General features: G+C 39.1%; 1 long non-coding RNA gene across 3 annotated transcripts; it reads left to right on the plus strand.

Annotated features, from left to right (window-relative positions):
• The first annotated feature begins 370 nt into the window (after positions 1-370).
• On the plus strand, positions 371-20,532 carry LOC120306252. Of its 3 annotated transcripts, XR_005556216.1 has the most exons (5): positions 371-600; positions 695-807; positions 10,161-10,262; positions 19,283-19,378; positions 20,354-20,532. It is a non-coding gene; the product is annotated as an uncharacterized LOC120306252 (long non-coding RNA). The 3 variants fall into 3 exon arrangements; XR_005556214.1 differs by lacking the exon at positions 10,161-10,262; XR_005556215.1 differs by lacking the exons at positions 10,161-10,262; positions 19,283-19,378; positions 20,354-20,532 and adding an exon at positions 2,239-3,424.
• The last annotated feature ends 603 nt before the right edge of the window (positions 20,533-21,135 follow it).

Genomic DNA, 21,135 nt, shown 5'->3' on the forward strand with positions numbered 1-21,135 from the left:
GCAAAGTAGGGGTGGATAGGATTCTGACCCATGCAAGGTTCAGGATTAAGTAATGATATTAATATTGAAATAACTATATGGGTTGTCATTTGCTTCTGGGCACAAGCTAAGATGTAGGTGGTTTATCTTTAAAGCTCTAAATGGCATGTGTTAGTGTGAATGTTCGGTCTTAGTGACTGCCTAGACAACTTCCTGAAGTTTTCTTGGCAAGATTTTTCAGAAATGGGTTACCATTGCCTGATGCAATCGTAAGGAAGATGACCTTGATGGAAGCAGGCAAGAACTATTACCCAAAGCAACAAAGGGAAGCATTGTAAGTCCACAATAAACCAAGAGGCTTCGACAGACACTTTCCTGGTTCATATGAGGACAAGAAAGGGAGGAGATACAGCACAACAGACTTGTCAGATTCCATTATTATAGCCACATTATATAAAAGGAGTTTCAGTCTTCCTGTAGAATTGATTTCCTGGTCTGGTGTTCCTGGTGGGGTTGACACTTCTTCTTAGGGCTGAGAGAAAGCAACTGGTACCAAGGTCAACCAGCCACCTTTATGCCTATAGTGAGACTAGAACTCATAGTCTCCCACTTTCTAGCCTGGTATTTTAATGGCATTGCATTGCTTCTTGCTAAATATTTAGGGCCTGACTATCTACAAAACCAGTTGTCGACTTAAAAATCTGCTTTGTTGCAGGTCAAAGTTCAGCAAATCTTTACCAGGATTTTAATTGCTACAAATCATGGTTGTCCAACCTTTTGGCTTGCCTGGGCCTCATTGAGTGAAAAAGGAATTGTTGGAGTCCACACGTAAGATATACAATATAATATAGTTAATATATAAATAACAAGTTTCCTTTATTTTTTAATATTTTTATATTTTCTTGTGGGGCCGTATTACTACGTATTACTATGTGACTCATGGGCTGTGGGTTGGACATACTTCTATAATTATTTTTCTGAGTGTTTTATTGTTAATTTGAATTTTCGATTATAACTTTATATCCTAATTTAATTCCATTTTTATTAGCTGCCCCAGGTGTTTATCCAGAGGTGAAAGGCAGGATATAAATCAAATCAGCAAGTAATCAGGGAACTTTTTTTTTGCAATAAACTTGAACGTTTTTGGAGACTCTTCATCACAGGGAATCCTTTCACCATATCAATGATTTTAATAAAATACAACAATGACAATAAAATTGTAACAACAATAATAACAGCAAAAATAATAACATAACATTGTATGTTTTGAAATCTAGAAGGTAAACTACCCACTGATCCTTGTTTAGAAAACAACAGTTTTAATAGCAAAATAAAATCATCATCACATCACCCAGAGTCATTGGGAGAATATAAATTGAATACACTTAATTCTTCTCCTTCTCCTTCTCTTTTTTCATCATGTAACACAATTTTTTAAAACTAGTAGGAAAACATGATATTTCAAAAGTCTTTTCCACATGAGATCTGGTGACGTGGCTTTTAAAACAACCCAATTAACATTATGATATCAAAAAACCTATACCTTGATATAGAAATAGGTGCATCAGTTATGTGTCTTTCACAATGTTTTTAGGCAATATTAAGTCTTTAATATATTTGGACTCCTTGGATTTGCCCCATCTCCATATAATCACCATTATAATTGAATTAGCAAATATGTTTCATACAACGTATGGATGGGAAAAAGGCATCCATATTGGATCTGAATTAATTATCACTTTTTCCTTACATTAACTGGCAGATAATTCTAAATTTTTATTAATTACTTCCTTAACTCCTTCATTATCCAACAAGTTTTTGGCATGCAGCCATCAGTCACCAACTGTTCGTTTTGAAATATGCAAAATCTTAATGCTTATATCATTGAGCCAATAAGTGTTCCTCCCAGTTATTTTATTTCAGTGAATTGAAGTTCTCAAATTCACCCTCAGTTTTAAAAATCACAGAAACTAATAATGCATGACAAGAGAAAATATACATCTTAGACAAACAAATTGACTTATATCCATATTAAGCAAGCAACTTATCTATAAGACCACTTTTCTCCAGCCCATTCAGTAAGATCTGGAGAGGTTGGCACACTTTAGGTCCCAATTGTAGAGCATTGTCATTGTGCAACCTATGAAGTCTACTTTCTGTGCAGTTGTGTCTGTTTGGGGGAAAGAGTGTTTTTGCCTGTTCGTATGGCCAACTCTGTTGGATATTCATAAAGCTGTAAAAACCTTGGTGTCTCAGCAGATCCTGGAATTGAATCAAGAGATTTAATGCCTGATGCTGTTTGATTGGTAGAGAGAGTCCCGTAGTAGGGAATTAGTGGCATAACCAACCTTTGTCTTCAATCAAAGCTGTCCAGGATCCTGTTTCTCACGATGATCATTTGGATCTTTCTGGAACATGTGGATAATATCTCCACCTGTTTTTATTCATTTGTGTTGAAAAACAAATTCCTCTACTTCTGGATCATAAAGCACTTACAGCTAGTAAGAGCTGATTGCTATATCTTCTAAAACTTGATCAATTTTTAATCACTTCTAACTGAAGGAGAAGGGAAGAGGGAAAGGAATTGGGATAATTAAAAAAATATAACAATAGAGAGGGAGGCTAAAGCACATGCATCTGTACTTATGATGATTGGCTAGCTGATTTCACCAATACATCAGTGGCAAGTAACCTATCAGCAACCCAAGTGCTTGCCTACTGAAGCAACTTCTGCTTCCATTATCATTCCTTGCCAACTTTTGATAAAAGGTGCCAAGTGGATTTCTGTCCTGCATTGATCACATTTTCTTACTAAGAAATTACTAACCCATTCTTCTCTCATTGTCTGGACAAGAAAACACTATTTGCTATATCCTAGCAGGTTAAGATGGTCTCCAGGCCAAGGTTAGACACAGGACTGGTTGGATATGTATGTATGTATGTATGTATGTATGTATGTATGTATGTATGTATGCATGCAGTGGTGGAATTCAACTGGTTTGTACCACTTCAGCAGAACCAGTAGCTAATTTTTTGTTGCCCAGGTCCAGAATGGACGTCCGGAAGTGGCATCCACACAGAGAACCAGTTGTTCACATATTTCAGGCATGTCAAACTGCTGGCCCACAGGTCGTATGCGCCACTTCGAAACCGTGCCTACCCCGTTGCCGGCAATGGGGAAAAAGTCACAATATCAACATCTGAATAGAGTTAAAACAATATAGTACAGTTTAAGGTAATCATTATAATATAGTAGAGATACAAAGCCTTATACTACCCAGGAAGATTGTTTATCTATTGTCCATTACTACCTTTTTTATTTCTAGCAGATTTCTAGAGATATGTATGTATTTATGCCTATAATGTGTGTTGTGTGCATAAATGTGTTCCAGTGCTGGCAACCAAAGGGTTTTAGCAGTTTATAATAAACTGATTTTCACTATCATCTGCTTGTATATTTGATCTTTCTTCACTGGAGATGCTGGGTTTGAAATGGGACCTCTGACACATGAATCATGTGACATAGCACCAAGTTTTGGTTCCAAAGAGCTTCCACCCCAAACCAGAAACACTATTATTAAACTCTGTTGAGCAGGGGTCTTCAAACTTGGCCCTCAGCCAGGCACACTGGCTGAGGAATTCTGGGAGTTGAAGTCCACAAGTCATAAAAGGGCCAAGTTTGAAGACCCCTGCTGTTGAGAAAGCAGCTTTCTAATAAAAGCAACCTTGATAGTGGGGAACCGAGATGAGCTCCCCACTTTCAGGTGAGGTTGCAACTTGGAGCTTGTACGTACAGGCAGTTTTGCTTTATTTTTGCACTGATGTCTTTGTTTTAATGGAGAGAAAGATGCCATTTCAAGACAAGAAGCGCTGCTTCAGAAAGAGTAAAAACTTACGTGTTCTGCCTCCCATCATTGTGGCATGCTGGTAGTAAGCAGAAGAGCCCAAAGGCAGAACTGACAACACAGGAGTTTGGAGGGCAATGGAAGCATCCTCCAAACTTGAGGAAATAGCAGTAATTTATCATCTTTTATTTTTGTGAAGTGGACGATGGGATACATGTTTAAATGGAATGACTTGCCTCTCCAGAAGTTGTGGATGCTCTAACACTGGAAGTTTTAAAGAAGAAACTGGACAACCATTTGTCTGAAATGGCATAGGTTTTCCCGCCTGAGCAGGAGGTTGGACTAGAAGACCTTCAAGGTGCCTTCCGACTCTGTTGTTCTGTTAAGTACAGACCTGGGAGAAGGGGCTGGGATGTGGCACAGTTCTTGGGTTCGGCTACTGACCAGAAGAGATTAGATAATGGTACATTAGTTAACTCTAAATGTACATTTAGGATCTGAATGTCTGAACAGATCTAAAAAGAGTCAAAACTTTATGGATCAGTTGTGAGTGTACTTTAAACTAGATTCAAAAGAATTGGGATATGGAAAGGCTGGCCATTTGGGTGAGCCCAGAGCAGAGAGCCATTGGTTTGCAACTCTTCTTTAACCCAGTTCAGAAGTTTTGGAATCTGTCACCACATTGCTTTTGCTTGTGAGCTGAAACAGTCTAACTCTAACTCTTTGGCTAATCTTATTGCTAGGATGTCATATTGATTTTCCTTGCAGCAATGGAAAACTGTCCGGCTCTTCTTGAAGAACTGACCTCTTCAGGAATGCTGAATACATATTAGCAGAAGTGTATAAACTTTCACTTAAAAGTTGTGTAAGAGAAACGCATAGCCAGAGCTGGGGGTGGGGTGGAGGGTTGGCCCAAGGAACAGCAGAGGGAGAGAAAGAAAGTTTTTATCATAAACCTGGTTCTGTACTCATATTACACCCACCTGGAACTCAGCACTGGAGAACAGATGGGCAGTAATATATATTTTTCCAGCTTGAAAACACCTATCATTGTTTCTGATTAAAACAATCCAACTCTCAGTTTGGTATATTCTTGACCACATACTGTACTAAACATATATTCTTAGCTCTTCACTTAGTCTCCTACTTTCAGAACTCAAACCCATTATTTCCCAAAGCTCATTTAAACACCGTCAGTGAGCAACATAAAATTACCTCCACTGTGTTTTCGGAAATAGATCCTAGCTTTCTTTTCTGTGTGTGTTTGTGTGTGTGTGTTTTCAAACAATTCTCAAGTTGCCAGCTACCCAGGTTATTACTGATAGCTTGTGTGTCAAATGTGCCATCTAGGAGGGAAGGGTGGGGTTTTTTTTTATGTTTTTGGAATAGTGACCTTACAAGAGGTAGAATAAACAAGAGCATTTACAAAAAAAATGTAGCCATCATGACTATAAAGCAGAAATGCCTTAACAAAATAATGAAGACATCCACTAACAGCAAATGAAATGCGACCTCTGGCTAGGACTTGATAGTGGCCCAATTGGAGAACTTTAAAAAATTGGATCAGCCTGAATAGGCACCGAGTAAACACAAGAAGTGCAACATGGTATTATTAAGCATAATGCACATTTAATGCATAATTTTATTGCAGCCAATTTCATGCTCCTGCCTCAAATGAGTCTGGCCCTCCTTTTGCTGGAGCAGTCCATACCATCAGCACCTCTTAAAAAGAATTGCAGGCCAGGAAGCTATCACTGGTCCAATCTTTTCCTCATTCCACACTTTCTGCTTCATAAACTTACAGAGCTGGTAGTGAGATCTCATCCTTGTCCAACATTCAGTTTGTGAAATGCTAAACTCTTTTGGCAAGGTTTTCCTTGATGGGGATGCTGGAACATTATCATTTTATGCTGGTACTAATGAGTCAGTGGACCTTTGGGTCCTCAAAGCAGGCATCATCAAAATCTCAGGCTGGCAAGATGGCTCCAGCAGTCAATTACATGTGGATTGTTTTGCAAATACAGTAATCTGAATGGATGGATAGATGGGTGAACAGATAGATAGATAGACAGACAGACAGACACAATTCTGTACTCCCTTTCACAAGACACGTGCCTGCATTCTTACAGTGGTGGGATTCAGCCGGTTCGCACCAGTTCAGCAGAACCAGTAGCTAATTTCTTGTTGTCCAGGCCCAGAATGGACTTCCGGAAGCGGTGTCCACACAGAGAACTGATTGTTCCATATTTGTACCCCACCACTGCCTTTTAACATATTTCTCAAATAAAGTGGACACATTTCTTATTACAGGTAGTCCTTGACTTATGACCGCAACTGAGGCCAACATTTCTGTTGCTCAGTGAAACACTGTTAAGTGAATTTTGCTCCATTTTTATGATCTTTCTTATCACAGTTGTTAAGTGTAACTACCTGCAGTTGTTCATTTAGTAACACGGTTGTTAAGTGAATCTGGCTTCCCCATTGACTTTGCTTGTCAGAAGGTTGCAAAAGGGGATCAGATGTCCTTCAGACACAGCAACCATCATAAATATGAACCAGTTGCCAAGCATCTGAATTTTGATCACATGACCACAGAGATGCTGCAACAGTCATAGGTGTGAAAAATGGTCATAAATCCCCTTTTTCAGCACCGTTGTAACTTTGAACGGTCACTAAACAAAATGTTGTAAGTCGAGGACTACCTGTATAGCCAAGAAGAGGGATTAACCTCTCATGGCGGCTTTCCTAAAATGGTAATTTATGCTGAGATTACATCTCCCAGCCTGGAGGTGGGAGCACTCCAGCCCTAACAAAAGAAGAAAACATGATTTAATCCTAGTGGGAAAAAATTCACAAGAATTGGAAAAAACAACTTATCCCTTAAGACTACAAAATAAATCTGAGGACAAGAAAACAGATTGGATAAAATGGACTGTAAAGATGTCAGGAACATCGGAGAGAAAGGAAATGATAAGAGAAGCGGAGAGAAAGAAAAAGAAAAAAATTTTCAACAAACGTGGAAAGGCAGAAGCCCCATACAAAGACACTTCACCTGATTTACTTTTTATATCTACAGCAACATTTACAAACATACGGAAAAACTTTTTTTTATTTCAGCAACATACATTGATTAAGAAAGATACGGGGCAAAGGAAAAAGACTAAAGTGGAAACCAAGAAAATAGATGATGGGACTTACCAGAGAGAATACTTAAAAAAGAAAGAAACATTTGTTTGAATATGGTTAAAGAAATAGAAAAGTTTTGGAATATATATGTCATTCTCAGAGGGATGAATTCCCTAAATAATATAGTATGCTTTTTTCCCTTTTTTTTGTTCTCTTTCTTGATATGAGTAATATAAAAAAGTTGAAATGATTTAGATAAAGGAAATGTTTTAGATACTTAAATGTGATTGAATTTAAGAATATTATAATGGATAAAATGTTTTGAATAAGAGTTAAAGGACTAGATGACTAGATGTATTAAATGAAATGTTTAAAGATTAAACATATTTTTAATTATGGTTAAAAAGAATAAGAAATTTAGGAAATAAATATATATTAGCTTAGGAGAGAGATATATTTTAAGTAGTATGTTATTTTTTAATATTTCTTTACTCTTGCTCTCCTTTATTTCTTTTTTTTTTCATTGTTTTATCTATTCCTTAAGAAATGTAAAAGTATGAGATGGTTCATATGGAAAAATAGAGTTAAGTTTTTAAATGTAATTAATTTTTGAAAAAATCCTAACCAGTAAGAATACCTAGAATTTGGTGGGAGAAACAAATTAAAATAAGGGCTGTAACAGGATCTATGATAAGGCAACCAGAATGATTAGATAGAAAAGAAATATTATATTGATGTGATTATATTTTTTAGGAATATTGGGAAAAATATATATTTAGTTGTTATCTATCAAAACAATAAGAATTGTATTAACTCAATGTTTGCAAAAGAGGATATTTTGGGAAAAGAGGAAATCAGCTAAAACCATTATGTGGATTATGGATTATAGAAATCAATTGTTAATGATTGTTTTACAAATGTAACCCAGACAACACACTGTTCACCAATTATTGTGATTTATGTTTTTTTAAAAAATCAACAAAATATATTACAAAAAAAAAAAAATTGTCAGACTTCACTCAATAGGTAGAACTGTAACCAATTAGGTAGGCGGACAAGAGCCCAAGAGCTCCTTATAAATAAGTTTTTATTGAAGAAATATTAGGAAGCCATAATGAAAGAATTCTAGCAACTGTTGCTTTTCGAGAGCACTTTCTCATTTCCATCCTGCATAACAGATTATTCAGCCTCTTCTTTTGAACAGGAGTGCTGGCTTTCATTTGTCCCTTGGTTTTTTTTTTTTCCAGTGGGACAAATGGGTTGTCTCTTTTACTGGCTGTGCAAGAACTCCATCTCACCATTTTAAGCGCTGTCTTTAATAGTAAGAAGCAGGAGGTTTGCCTCAAATCCACCTGCATTTTAGACCGCAACAAACATTTCACCTTGAAAGAAAAAAAAAAAGCAGAATTTACTACTGATATTAGAGATGTTCTCTCCATTGGTGTGGACAGAAGACATCTTGCTGAGGACCTGAAAGTGCACGCTGGTCTGCACTTAAGAAACCCATCCAGGACAACCTGGACGTAAGCCACGCAAGGCTTTGTACCCCGAAGTGAGCCATATGTTAAGTCTGGAAAGCAACCTCATCACTAGATATAGTGAAGCTGGAGGTTTAAAATGTTGAATCTCTCCTTAAGGAGTAGATGTTTCTGGGCTCCCAAATCACATGCTGGGTTTTGTTGTGGGCGTTCTTCCTATGTAATTTTTGTTTTCTAGTCTTGATTATACTTTTGAAAATGGATAATACTTTGTTGATACACCCGTTGTTTATTCTATTTTGAAAATAATCTATTCATTTTGCCTAAGAAATATGGGACAGAACTTGGATGCCCTATTGTGTACTTATAATAAAAGGACTATGCCAGTAAAGCAGCTTTCTGACGCTGGAAGAGAAGAAACAACTAGGACTTTTTGTTTCCTTCAGTCGATGGCTGCCATTATTTCACTATGAAGCTTCGTGCTCAGATGCCAAACAGGCGTAAAAGTGTGTTGCACAAAGAACAAAATCCTTAAAAAAAAATAATCTAAATGAGGCTGAGGCAAAACAGTAAGCGTGAAGCCAGCAATGGTGATTTAAGTGCATACATGCATCTTCAATAATGTTTGAGGCGCAAATTGCATTCCTAAACGTAGGAGATGGCTTTGCACATTTAAAGAATTATGGATGATCAAAATGTACCCTTTGTGCTATGTTTTCTTCTCCTTTCCCCTGCCAGTCAGTTAACTGAAGGCTATATTTGATTCAAGGGGCATATTCACAAAATGTAAAAGTCATGCAATTTTTACTTAAAAAGAAGGACATAGGCTTCAATCACTCTTTTCATTCGTTAAAAGAAAGAAGGACTCAGAGTGCTAACTGATCAGACGTCTTCAAAATAAGTCACAATCACACACCAGAGACAGAAGAAGGGAAGAAAAAAAAACACAGAGAAAGGCAAAGAATGTGTTTTTAATGTGTTTGCAAGGAGCTGTAAACAGGAAGGAGATAGAAATGAAATATGCTGAAAGGTAGCTTGGCAATTGTAATACTTCCATCTGAGGAAAACAGTGAGTGATTCAGGAGAATTAATGACAGAGCAGGAGAAAGTAGATTTGAATCTGTTGGAAGATTCTGAATGATTTGTAGCAAGATCTGACTCCAAATTATTTGAACAATAGCTGCGACAAAATGGTATTCCTGCCACCATCAATTGTGTCTTTGAAAGGAAGAAAAGCGGTGGAGGTGATTAAGCAGACACTGGTTCTTATTCAGTGGAATAAAGCTGAGTTCCTTTTGGGTTTGCTATTCAAAAGCATAGTCCAGGGCAGCACCTTGACTGGAGTTCATTATTCATAGTTCTCGAGGATGAAATTGGTGCTTAGTAGGAAGAAGACAAAGAGTGCAATAAAATACCATGAGAGTACAAAGAACTAGGGTTACTGTATTTGTGCTGCAAACATCTGCATGACCACCAGATGGCTATCAAGAGCTACAGATTTCTCTGTATCTTTGCTGCCATCTACTAGTGGTTCAGATTGTTGCAGCTCAGTTACAATAACCTATAAAGAAGACATCTGAAGGAGAAATAGGTAATGGCTAAAATGCCAAGTGTTTTTGACAAGCAAGAGCAGTAATAAGGTCCAGTTGCTACTGAGCCAGTTTTTTCCCCAATTATGAGGAATGAATGGCGCTTCAACTCATCATGCTTCTATACTTCCTTTTTGTTACAGGATGCCTGCTGGACCATTATTTGGAGGAAGCAGAGATCATTTAGTCTTCTTCATGGCAATTTGCCTGATCTCCATTCAGTAATTTAATCAGTTTCATAATAGGTAAAGAAAATTCCAATGCTTGTTTTCCTGTTTATTGAAACAGCTTGCACCTTCCTTCACATTCTATCACAGGTAAAAATGAAAGTAGACAGATTTTCAGCTCAGATGTCTCAGAAAGTCTCAGAAGTCTATACTGTCTGTCTGGAAAATGCCAACATACTTGAGCACAGTGGTGGGATTCAAATATGTGAACAACCAGTTCTCTGTGTGGATGCCGCTTCCGGAAGTCCATTCTGGGCCTGGGCAACAAAAAATTAGCTACCGGTTCTGCTGAAGTGGTGCGAATTGGCTGAATTCCACCACTGCTTGAGCATGAGAATGGAGGTTCCCCACTCTAAGTAACTGCCAATCAGGGATGGCAAGAGACTGGGCAAGGGAGAAGAAAATTATTGCTAAGGATAATGTTTGAGGATTACCCATATCACATGTGTGAGGTTGGGAGACATTTGATGGAATCCAAAAGAATATTGCTCTCCCAAATTTTCCCCTCTACTTGTAACTATAATGCCTGCTGATATAATGCCCACCCTGTGTCCAGTAGCTTCCCTGACTGAACTGGCTCAGAGAGCGAATCAGGAAAGGCTCTTTGTGTAAGAATGAATAACCTGAGATTTACTCTTGAAAGACAGAATTTCAGACATTTTTAATTATTTCAAATTTATTTGCATCATCTCCAAGGACCTGGTGTAACAGCATTTGTCCTGGCTGCTCAATGCTTTCAGGATCAGTCTCATTCAACTGCAATTTCCTCGACTATTCATTGCAGACCAGCACTTGTAGAGCATGTGAGAAAGTCTTGGAAAAGCTGTTTAGATGCCATGATGTGTTTCTTCCTATAAAATTTAGAATAGTGCAAGCCATGGTTTTCTCTATGACACTATACAGTAGTAGGGAAACAAAAAGCTGAATTCTGAAGAAGCAGGATGTGAAGAATATGGACACTTTTGAACTTTAATATTGGAGAAGATTCCTGAAAATACCACAGACAGCCAAGGAAGCATTATCAAACAGAGTTCTCACTTGAGGTACAAATGGCCAGGTTCAAATAATCTTATTTTGGACACCTTATGCAGAGAACCAGCTCTCTGGAAAACACTCTAATGCTGAGAAAGGTGGAAGGAAAGAAAAGAGAATGACCAGCATTAACATGAATAAACTCAAAATGATAGATGCACCACTGGAAGGCCTGAAGGACCAGTTTAAGGACAGATCATCAAGGAGAACATCTATTTATGTAGTTGGTAAGAATCAACACTAACTGAAGGGCACACAATCAATCTATTAATTAATCAATCAATCAATCAGATTTGTTCATTAATTGAACAGGAGGGATTGCAATGAGAGAAAGAAATATTGTTTAAAATAATCTCTGGGATGAAACAGTAAACCTACATTCAGAAAACCTTGTGAGTGACTGCAAGCTAACCCTCTTATAGAATCCCTTTGGAGGAGGAGTGATGAGTTTTAAGTACTGTATACCGAAGCACCAGAACATTGGAAACTCAATGTACAAAATACTCTCTATCAATGGAGGTACAGAAGAAAAGAAAAGTTATCTATCCCGAGTTCAGATGGAAACTCTGCTGAAGCTGATCACAAGGGCTAGGAGGTGATGGATATTAAGAGGTATTTTTCCCATGGATAACAGGCTGCCCCATGGAATGCAGAAGTGTAGCTTAGGATCCCAATATATAGTATGAGTGTTGGATTTCAATGGAAAATTGTTTTCTTCGCTTGGGATAGATACAGGGTGGCTTCTGGGCTGCAAAATCTGCCAAGAGTTGTGGCATTCTGTGGGTGAGCTAAAAAAAGACCACACTTGGGTGTCTGAAGTATATGAAGGATGTGCTTTAGATGTGGACAGATTTTTCTGAGGGCACTTCCACAAAGCTTCTTTGCCTTCTTCTTCTGTACAATAGTTTTGCACCATTGTGGTGTCCCAGCTGCTCTCTGGACCTAGTGCTGACACAGAAAGCTGGATTATTCTGCTGACAAACAAAGAAATGGAAATATTGACATGCTAAGCAGCTCCCAGCTCTTCTCTCCTTGGTGTTTCCTCGCTGCATTTGCTTCTGCAGGGCAACAAAAGCACAATAAGTAGGAATTGTGTGAAGAGTAAAATGACACCACTCTAAAAAAAATGGGTGGCGTGATGGCAAAGTGCTATGGCACGGTAAATTTGAGCAGGAAGAGGGAAAGCCCAGGAGGTAGGAAAAATAGAAGCTCACACTGATGGAACATTATCTGTGATAGCTCCAGAGAAAAGCAAAACCATCTTCACAACATCTAATTAAAGATAGAATGAGATGGAGGAAATAATGGTAGAAACAAGATGAACAAGGATGAATTTGCTGGATACTCTGGGGGCAATCTGAGTGATAATATAGCACAAAAGGAAGTATCTTGCATGCCAAATACAACAATATGTGCAGAAAGATGGAGAAGCAGAACTGCCCACCAAGCCAACCATTTGGATGTATCAGGAGGGTTTCTTAAGTGAAGGAACAGTGCTATGGGGACAAGCCTGTTATGGTGTGCATCTTCAGTTAAACTTCTAAACTTTAGAACAGAACAGAACAGAACAGAATAGAATAACAGAATTGGAAGATACCATGGAGGTCTTCTAGTCCAACCCGTTGCTTAGGCAGGAAACCCTATACCATTTCAGACAAAAGGTTGTCCAATCTCTTTTTAAAAACCTCCTGTATCGGGGCAACTTCTGGAGGCAAGTGGTTCCACTGGTTAATTGTTCCATCAGGAAATTTCTTCTTAGTTCTAGATTGATTTTCTCCTTGATTAGTTTCCATACATTGCTTTTTGTCTTGCCCTCAGGTGCTTTGGAATAGCTTGACTTCCTCTTCTTTGTGGCAACCCCTGACATATTGGAACACTGCTATCATGTCATCCCTTGTCCTTCTTTTCATTAAATTAGACATACCCAATTCCAACATATATTTCTTTATATGTTTTAGTCTCCAGTCCCCAAATCATCTTTGTTGCTCCTCTCTGCACTCTTTCTAGAGTCTCAACATCTTTTTTTAAATCATGGTGACTAAAACTGGATGCAATATTCCAAGTGTGGCCTTTCCAAGACATTATAAAGTGGTATTAATACTTCACATGATCCTGATTCTATCCCTCTGTTAATGCAGCTTTTTGTTTTATGTTTCTGTTTTGTGGAATGAAATCATTAATTGGTTTAAATATTTCCATTTATCTTCTTATCTATAGAAGAGAACATCTGTAGCCCTGTGGGGTCCTTGGTGCTCTTTGAGCTTGGTGGTTTCCTTGCGGATGTTTCATTACCAAACTAGGTAACATCACGAATAATGAAGCATCAACAAGAAAACCACCAAGCCTAGAGAGCACTAAGGACTCTACATATTCTTACTTTCTGCTATTTTATACATTGCTTTAAGAAAAAGGTAGAGAAACTCAAAGGTTGCTTTCTCAAAATTTGTCAGGCTTTTGCCATTTGATAATGAAAGTATTGATTATTTTTGGGTGCCACTTACAGATCAAATATTTCTTCTTGCATCAAATTATAATTTGTCTGATGGCAGCTTTTCTATGTTTGATTGGTAAACTTACCTGCTGAAACAAATAAAGAAAAAATACCAACGAAGGAAAAGACAAGACATAAAAATGATAGTTCCTTAACATTGTTACTATAGTCTCAAGGTGACAGTTCTCTAATAGTTTTCTTTCTAGGACTGTTCCACTTTTTCTGCTAAACATTTCAAATGGTACTTTTTAAATATAATGTAGTATAGAAGCTTGATAAAATTCCCACTGGCATAAAAAAAAAGGGAATGGATTAAATACTGTGCTACAATTAGAAGCAATTCAATTGGAAAGATAAAGAAAACCAACCCACCTGAACATACAGATGGCAAAAAACCAGGATTTTCCAAGGTTACGGGCTAAACAGGGAAGTTGAAAAAGCATTCTGGAAGAATGCAACGGCAAACGCTTGCATTTCCAGGAAAACGGAGCTAAGCTTAACTTGAGGAAGACTTGACCTTTTTATGCAAATATGCAAGATAGAATTTGCACATATTGTCACACTTTCTTCTAAGCCATATGCCTTAATTGACAGAGCATATTCCATATCAGAAGAGCAATATTCACAAATGAAGAAATGGTGTCTATTGGGGCTTAGCGTCTCAGCAATAGATCCACAGATCATCCGTGAACTGTACTTTTATAATGAGATATAAGTCTAGTTTTTAAATCTATACATATAAATGAATGCACATACATTCATTGTATATTACACCATCATGTGCTTTATTTTCAAGGACTAGGATGGCAGTCATCCTATCTTCATATGGAAACCTCACAGGGTTGAGGGCTGTTGCTGGCTGAATGGCAGCTTTCGGGTGACAAGCAGGCACCATAAAAGGAAAGTCTAGGAAGAAAGGGTTCATCACAACTGCTAGCAAACCTCTTGTTCATTTTAAAGAAAAGCAATTTTTCAAAGTGTCCCCTTTGGACAGGGGTCAATTAGTAGTTGAAGTTCTTCCTTTGCAGGCATCTCATGCATGGCAAAAAACTAGCACATCAGTGTGAAGGCCAAGGCTAAAGATCTCTATCCATGTTGATTGTCCATGGATCAAACATGCAATCATCCCATTTTTGGCTGAAAATGTTATACTGTAAAGCTGTAAAGTATAAAAGCTGCACAGTATAATGTCTATGATAGTGTTTCCCTGAAATGGAAGAAAAAGAGCAAGGTGACCATTTCCAGCAATTCCTGTTTCTAGGAAATCAGTGGTTCTGTGGAAGTTCATCAAAGTTTAATTATAGATAGTGCTTGCTTAATGACCAGTTGCTTAGTAACCATTCAAAGTTACAACAGACCTGCTGAAAGGTATTCATGACTGTATCCAATGGCAGCACCCCCTCCCCCCAGATCAGATGACCGCCAGCTTATTTTTATGGCCAGTTGCAGCACTGATGTAGGAGATGACCAGACTGAGCCTGAGGGAGGGTTCAAATGTGTCATAAGTAATGAATCCCTGCAAGAAATTTGAGTCCAGCCCATCTTGAATGCATGTTTTATCTCCCTTAACGGTCAGTTGGCCAGATTCTTGTAGAGAGCTTACACTTGCACTAAATCTTTATACTCATTTGAACTGCCTGAATCTCCTGATTTCCTAAGGCACCTGGGTGCCTTAACCTATGACCGTCATGAATTATGGCAGAAATTCCAGGCTCCACTACAGTTGTTGTAAGTCAAGGACTACCTTTATTGACCTGTTTCAGGAAATTCATTTTACCTTCCTTGCAAAGTGAGCACCTCAGAGCTGGTTCTCATGGGATAATGGGAGGACTCCCTAGAGTCCAACTACACGTGGAACTATGGAAATGTCCACAATTCACCTTTTATGTTTCCCATAAAAGGTGGACTCGTCAGGGAGTAGAGTTCAGCCAAACATTTTTCCTAGTGAGCATTTTATTGCATGCTGAGGATGTTTGCAACTTGTGAGTACTTACAAAAAGGTGACTTATAACGTAGTGGGAAGATGAACCTCCAGCATAGGTTCCTGCTGACTATACAACATCTCAAAAGATTGTAGAATTAAATGCTTTCACAATAGCCTTTGCCACTTTATTCCATATTTTTATCCTTTTAACTACATGCCTTTAAAATATGCAGAGTTTTCCATGTTGCTATGATCACAAAGCCAGAACAGGCTTCTGCACAGAGATGGATGGAAAGACACTTATCTTGCCAATTCTAAAAATAACCAAGTCCAGTAGATGGATGTCTAAAATGGAGACACACAACACTCTTCAGAAGTTTTGTCATGTCAAAGATTTCATTAGTTTATCTGCATTTCGGCCCAACATTACCCAAAAGGGTGGTGGCTTTGTAATACTTTAACACTTTCTTCTTCACTTTGGCCTTTCAGATGCTAACTTTTGCAGTCTAGATAGCTGATGTAAAATAAGAAAAAAACAGTTTCAGCTTTTCGATTTTCTTTTCTTTTTTCTTTTTCCATCCTGGAGAGCAATTCCACATTCCTCCATTCAAATAGAAGGAAAGGCTTCCAACTTTCCTTAAGCTCTTCTCCTCCCAGCTCATGGTAACTCTAGGAAAATAAGTTGCTTCCTCACTCGCTCCTCTCCTGAAATGCAGAAAAAGGAAGCAGGGAGGATGGAACAACTCCCAGAATAACAGAATAACAGAGTTTGAAGGGACCTTGGAGGTCTTCTAGTCCAACCCCTATCAGCCCTATTATCATTTAGGACAGTGGTTCTCAACCTTTTTAATGCCGCGACCCCCAACCGGTCGTAAGTTGAGAACTACTCAACCGGTCGTAAGTCGAGGACTACTCAACTGGTGCAGCACCATTTGCAGAATGGGACTTTTGGCGGGCTCAGCAGGGCAGAGACAGCCTGGACAATTCCTATTGGCTTTTGAAAGCAATAGAATTAGACTCTATTCAAGAGAGTCTATTCTATTGGCTTTCAAAAGCCAATAGAATAAAAGGGAGTAGCACAGCTAAGGAAAAGGGGAAAAAATGGCGGACTGCGTTGTTTGGTGACCCCCCGTGAAATGGTCGTTCGACCCCAAATGGGGTCCCGACCCACAGGTTGAGAACCACTGATTTAGGAAGCATTGCCACAGTACATATTCCTTATAACTTGGAAGTGCATGAATTCTTTTAAAAATACAAGTAACAGTCTTGGAGAAGTATTGAGGATTATCAGGATGAGTATCAAGGACTGATGCCAAATACAAAGAACAGTTTCCAGGGAGAGGTTTCTTCAACCCTACAAAAAAAAGTAGGAAGTAGAATTGCCATCACAATCATTCAAGCTATTTGGGGGAAAGCCTCTTCCCCATATATCATATTTTTGCTCCACATATCATAAGATGCAACAGGATGGGAATGCTCTTGGCCCCATTCATTAAGCAATGCATCTGATGGCATCTTGGAGGTATCCCTCTACATGTCTACCTGGAATAGGATTCCACCCACCCCCAAGATTCAAAGTGCCCTGAACTTGCTATCCTTAAATGAGCTCAAAGACCTTGTTCCTCCACCACTCCCCATGGCTCTGTGTCCATCTGAGTTGAATTTTGTTGAATATGTCTGCTTTCCCCTAGCTAGGGTATTTCTCTCTCTCTCTTTTAATTGGTTCGGTTGTTCAGTCACCCATGAGTTGGGCAGTCTTATAAATCTAACTCAGGGGTCTTCAAACTAGGCCCTTTTATGATTTGTGGACTTCAACTCCTAGAATTCCTCAGCAGCGTGCCTGGCTGAGGAATTCTGGGAGTTGAAGTCCACAAGTCATAAAAGGGCCAAGTTTGAAGATCCCTGCTCTAAGTAAATAAATTCTTCCTGGGCTGCTACTTGCATTTTTTTTTTTTAAATGCAAATGTCATGAGACAATAACTATTCTGGGTGTGCTCTCTTGAAATGCTTCCTTCCATCTAGAGATGAGTAGAGCTTGGCCCTAAAACAGGGGTAGGCATGCTGGCTCAGGAATTCTGGGAGTTGAAGTCCACGAGTCATAAAAGAGCCAAGGTTGCCTAGCCCTGCCCTAAAGTATCCAGAGCCACCAGAGGCAAAGGGCCATTGTTGCTGATTGAACTTACTGTAACAGTCTCAACTACTATCTTCTGATCCCTCACACCATCCACTTGTCATTCACTTCTAAGTAACACTCCCTTTTAAAGAGTTGGGTGGTCCTGTCTATAAACTTCTCCCTCTTTTCAAGAGCAGCTTTCTTTTATACTGTACCCCCCAGAAGACTCCATTTCATCTTCCGCCAATCGATCATTTTCTCTCTCTCTCTCTCTCTCTCTCTCTCTCTCTCTCTCTCTCTCTCTCTCTCTCTCTCTCTCTCTCTCTCTCTCTCTCTCTCTCTCTCTCTCTCTCTCTCTCTCTCTCTCTCTCTCATTACCAACCTGGCCCAAATAGGAGCCCTGGAAACAGAAGGAGGTAGAGAGCTCAAAGCCAAAAGCGTCTCCAGTCTAAAACTCACAAAATACTGCAAAAAGACGCAGCACAACCAACAGGAACTCCCAGTAGACAAACATCAAATAATTGTTCTTAGCCTAATAGCTGTATGGAGAACTGGTTACTGCTAGGTTTGGAGGGGAGCTTTAAGTAAATTTTGGATTTTGCAGGCATGGAGCAACTAGAGGAAAAGAACTGAATGGGGCCAAGACTGAGATCTATAGTGACATAATTGCTGGTATGTCCTGAAAACCTCTCTAGGAGAGGGCAGGGGTGAGGAGGAAAGGGAGCCGCTTTCTTTACAATTGAGTCGGTGCCGCACCGACCAGCCGTGGTGGTCTAGGCCAAAGAGGAACATTTGTGAGTTGCACAATAGCCCAGGCCAGCCTGACTATTATCAGCCGCTGTTTTCTGGTTAGCTTTCCTTTTATTCAAGTGCACAATGGAAGTCTTTATCACCCTTCAGTCATAGTGACTCTTGAGGAATACATCTGGTTTTCTCTTTCAGCAGCTCTGAAAAGGTCAGCCTGTTCATTTCTTATGCGGAAAGCACCACATCACCCTCCCCACCCACCCGCCTAGCAAGTCCTCCTGAAGTGGAGAAAGCCAGCGACTGAGGCCTACAGCTTGTCAGTCTGTCTCGTTTGTCATCAGCGGAGGGCCTGCTCTAGAAAGTGACTTCACACACTCTCCCCCGAAATGATCCCTTCTTTGAGAGACAACATCCAAACCCGGAATGCAGAAGCCTCTTTTCACTAACAGCTTTCTAATCCTAACGGCCACTGGTCTCTCTTCCCACCCTATCTTCCCATCCTTCCCTTTTGCTCACCTTCATCTGAGCTTTTCCATCAACACCTGGATGGTGGTCCTGCCTGGGCGAGCTCTGGCCAATTATTTGTGCAAATGCAGTCATGAAATAATTTTTTTTTCTCCTCCCTCCTTCACTCAGCTGGCATTAAACATTCTTCACACGCGCTATAACATAATAACAAGTGTGCCTGTGGGGAAAGAGCAGCTGGTGTCTGACAAATTATCTTCCTCCAGGCAGGCAAATGGTGGCTTAAACGCACGCAGTCAAAATGGCATGAATTTGGTTCCACTAGTTGCCTTGGGGCACCACGGACCAGGCCAGGGTTAACGGTGAGTCTGCAAACTCCTCTTTTAGAAGCTGGCTTTCTAGACATTTGTATTGAACAGTGCAAACATACACAAACATTTGCACTGGGTATATCTGTGTGTGGGGAGGGGGAGGGGGAGAAGGAGAACCTTCAATTCAGAAATCATTCAAAGATTTCCACAGTGGAGCTGGATTTGATTGGCTGTTACAGTATCTATAGAAGATTGTGAAGATGTTCTTCAAGAAGGAACTCAGTGATGGGTAGGTAAAAATCTACCCGAGGAGCACATTTTTCCAAGGGTTTCTGCCTCTGATGGTACATTTGGAGAGCAGGTGTGTTCCAGGTCCTTTTATTAAATGTGGTCATCCTGTGGGTTTGAGAAAGCATTCTCTGTTGCAGCCCCTTCCTTTGTAAGACCATCTATCTAAAGATATGGATTCTCTTAGAGTACTCAAAAGTCCTTAAAACCTGGCTTTGTTTAATGTACTAGAATGGAGGGCTGTGATGTTTGGTTTTAATATCTGGTTTTAGCTCAGATTATCTTGCTTCATTTGGTTTATAGTTTATATATTTTGATCAAGTGTTATATTTTGTAAGCTGCCCAGAATTGACTGGAGTGGGTGGTAATATTAAATTTAAACAACAACAATAACAACAGCAATAATAATAATCTGAGTTAGATTGAAAGAGGTGAAGAAAAACCCAAGATTGCTCTGCTTTGATTTTATTTAATAAAAGAGGGGAGAAGAGGAATGTTGGTCAAACTTTTAAAGTTTGTTATTCTACTCTATAGCCATGGTTTAGGTGGTCTCTATTTCCTAATCTGATCTACCTTGCAGGGTTGACCTGCACATGAGATGCTTTTCGGGCCTGGGATTAATATTTGTTATTTGTTTAAGGCCCTTTTTTTGTTTGATTTTGTTCTTTATTAGAACATTTTAGTCTGTGCTCTCTGATCTAATTTAATGTTTTTATTTGTTTTTATGTTTTTTTCTAGTTGTATGCTGCTCAGGGCTTACTGGACAGCCAAGAAAATTAAAATAATAGTAAAGTCTGGGTGGTGGACATTGCAATACCCGGAGACAGCAGAATAGAAAAATTAAAAACTGGACAAAATCACAAAATATACAGACCTGCCATAGAAGTACAGATAGTCCTCGACTTATAAAGTACAGATAGTCCTCGACTGTTCAAAGTTATACCACTGAAAAAAGTGACTATGACCGTTTTTCCCACACTTATGACCATTGTAGCATGTGATGTGATCAAATTTCAGATGCTGGGCAACTGGTTCATACTTATGACTGTTGCTGTGTTCCCAAGGTCATGTGATCACCTTTTGCAACCTTCTGACAAGCAAAGTCAATGGGGAAGCCAGATTCCCTTAAACAATAGTTTTAACTAATTTAACAATTGCAGTGATTCGCTTAACAACTATGGCAAGAAAAGTCATAAACTTGGGGCAACATTCACTTAGCAACTGTCTCACTTAGCAAAAGAAATGTTTGGCTCAACGATGGTCATAAGTATATCTGTTGAATGACTGTGGCAAAAAAATAATAATAAAAAAGCAAAGATAGTACCAATGGTAACGGAAGCCTTGGATGCAATCCCAAAACATCTGGTGTACCACTTGAACACCATTGGCATTGACCAAATCACCTTTAGTTAATTGCCTTGCCTCCTTACATCCTGCAATGATACCTTTAATATCATTAAACAATATCTGCCTATTCTAGGTCCTTGGGAAGGGCCCAGACAAAAATGCCAAATCCAGTC

Source organism: Crotalus tigris, unplaced genomic scaffold (genome assembly GCF_016545835.1).
Source record: "Crotalus tigris isolate CLP2741 ecotype Arizona unplaced genomic scaffold, ASM1654583v1 scf7180000017729.2337069, whole genome shotgun sequence".
NCBI classification, from domain to species: domain Eukaryota; kingdom Metazoa; phylum Chordata; class Lepidosauria; order Squamata; family Viperidae; genus Crotalus; species Crotalus tigris.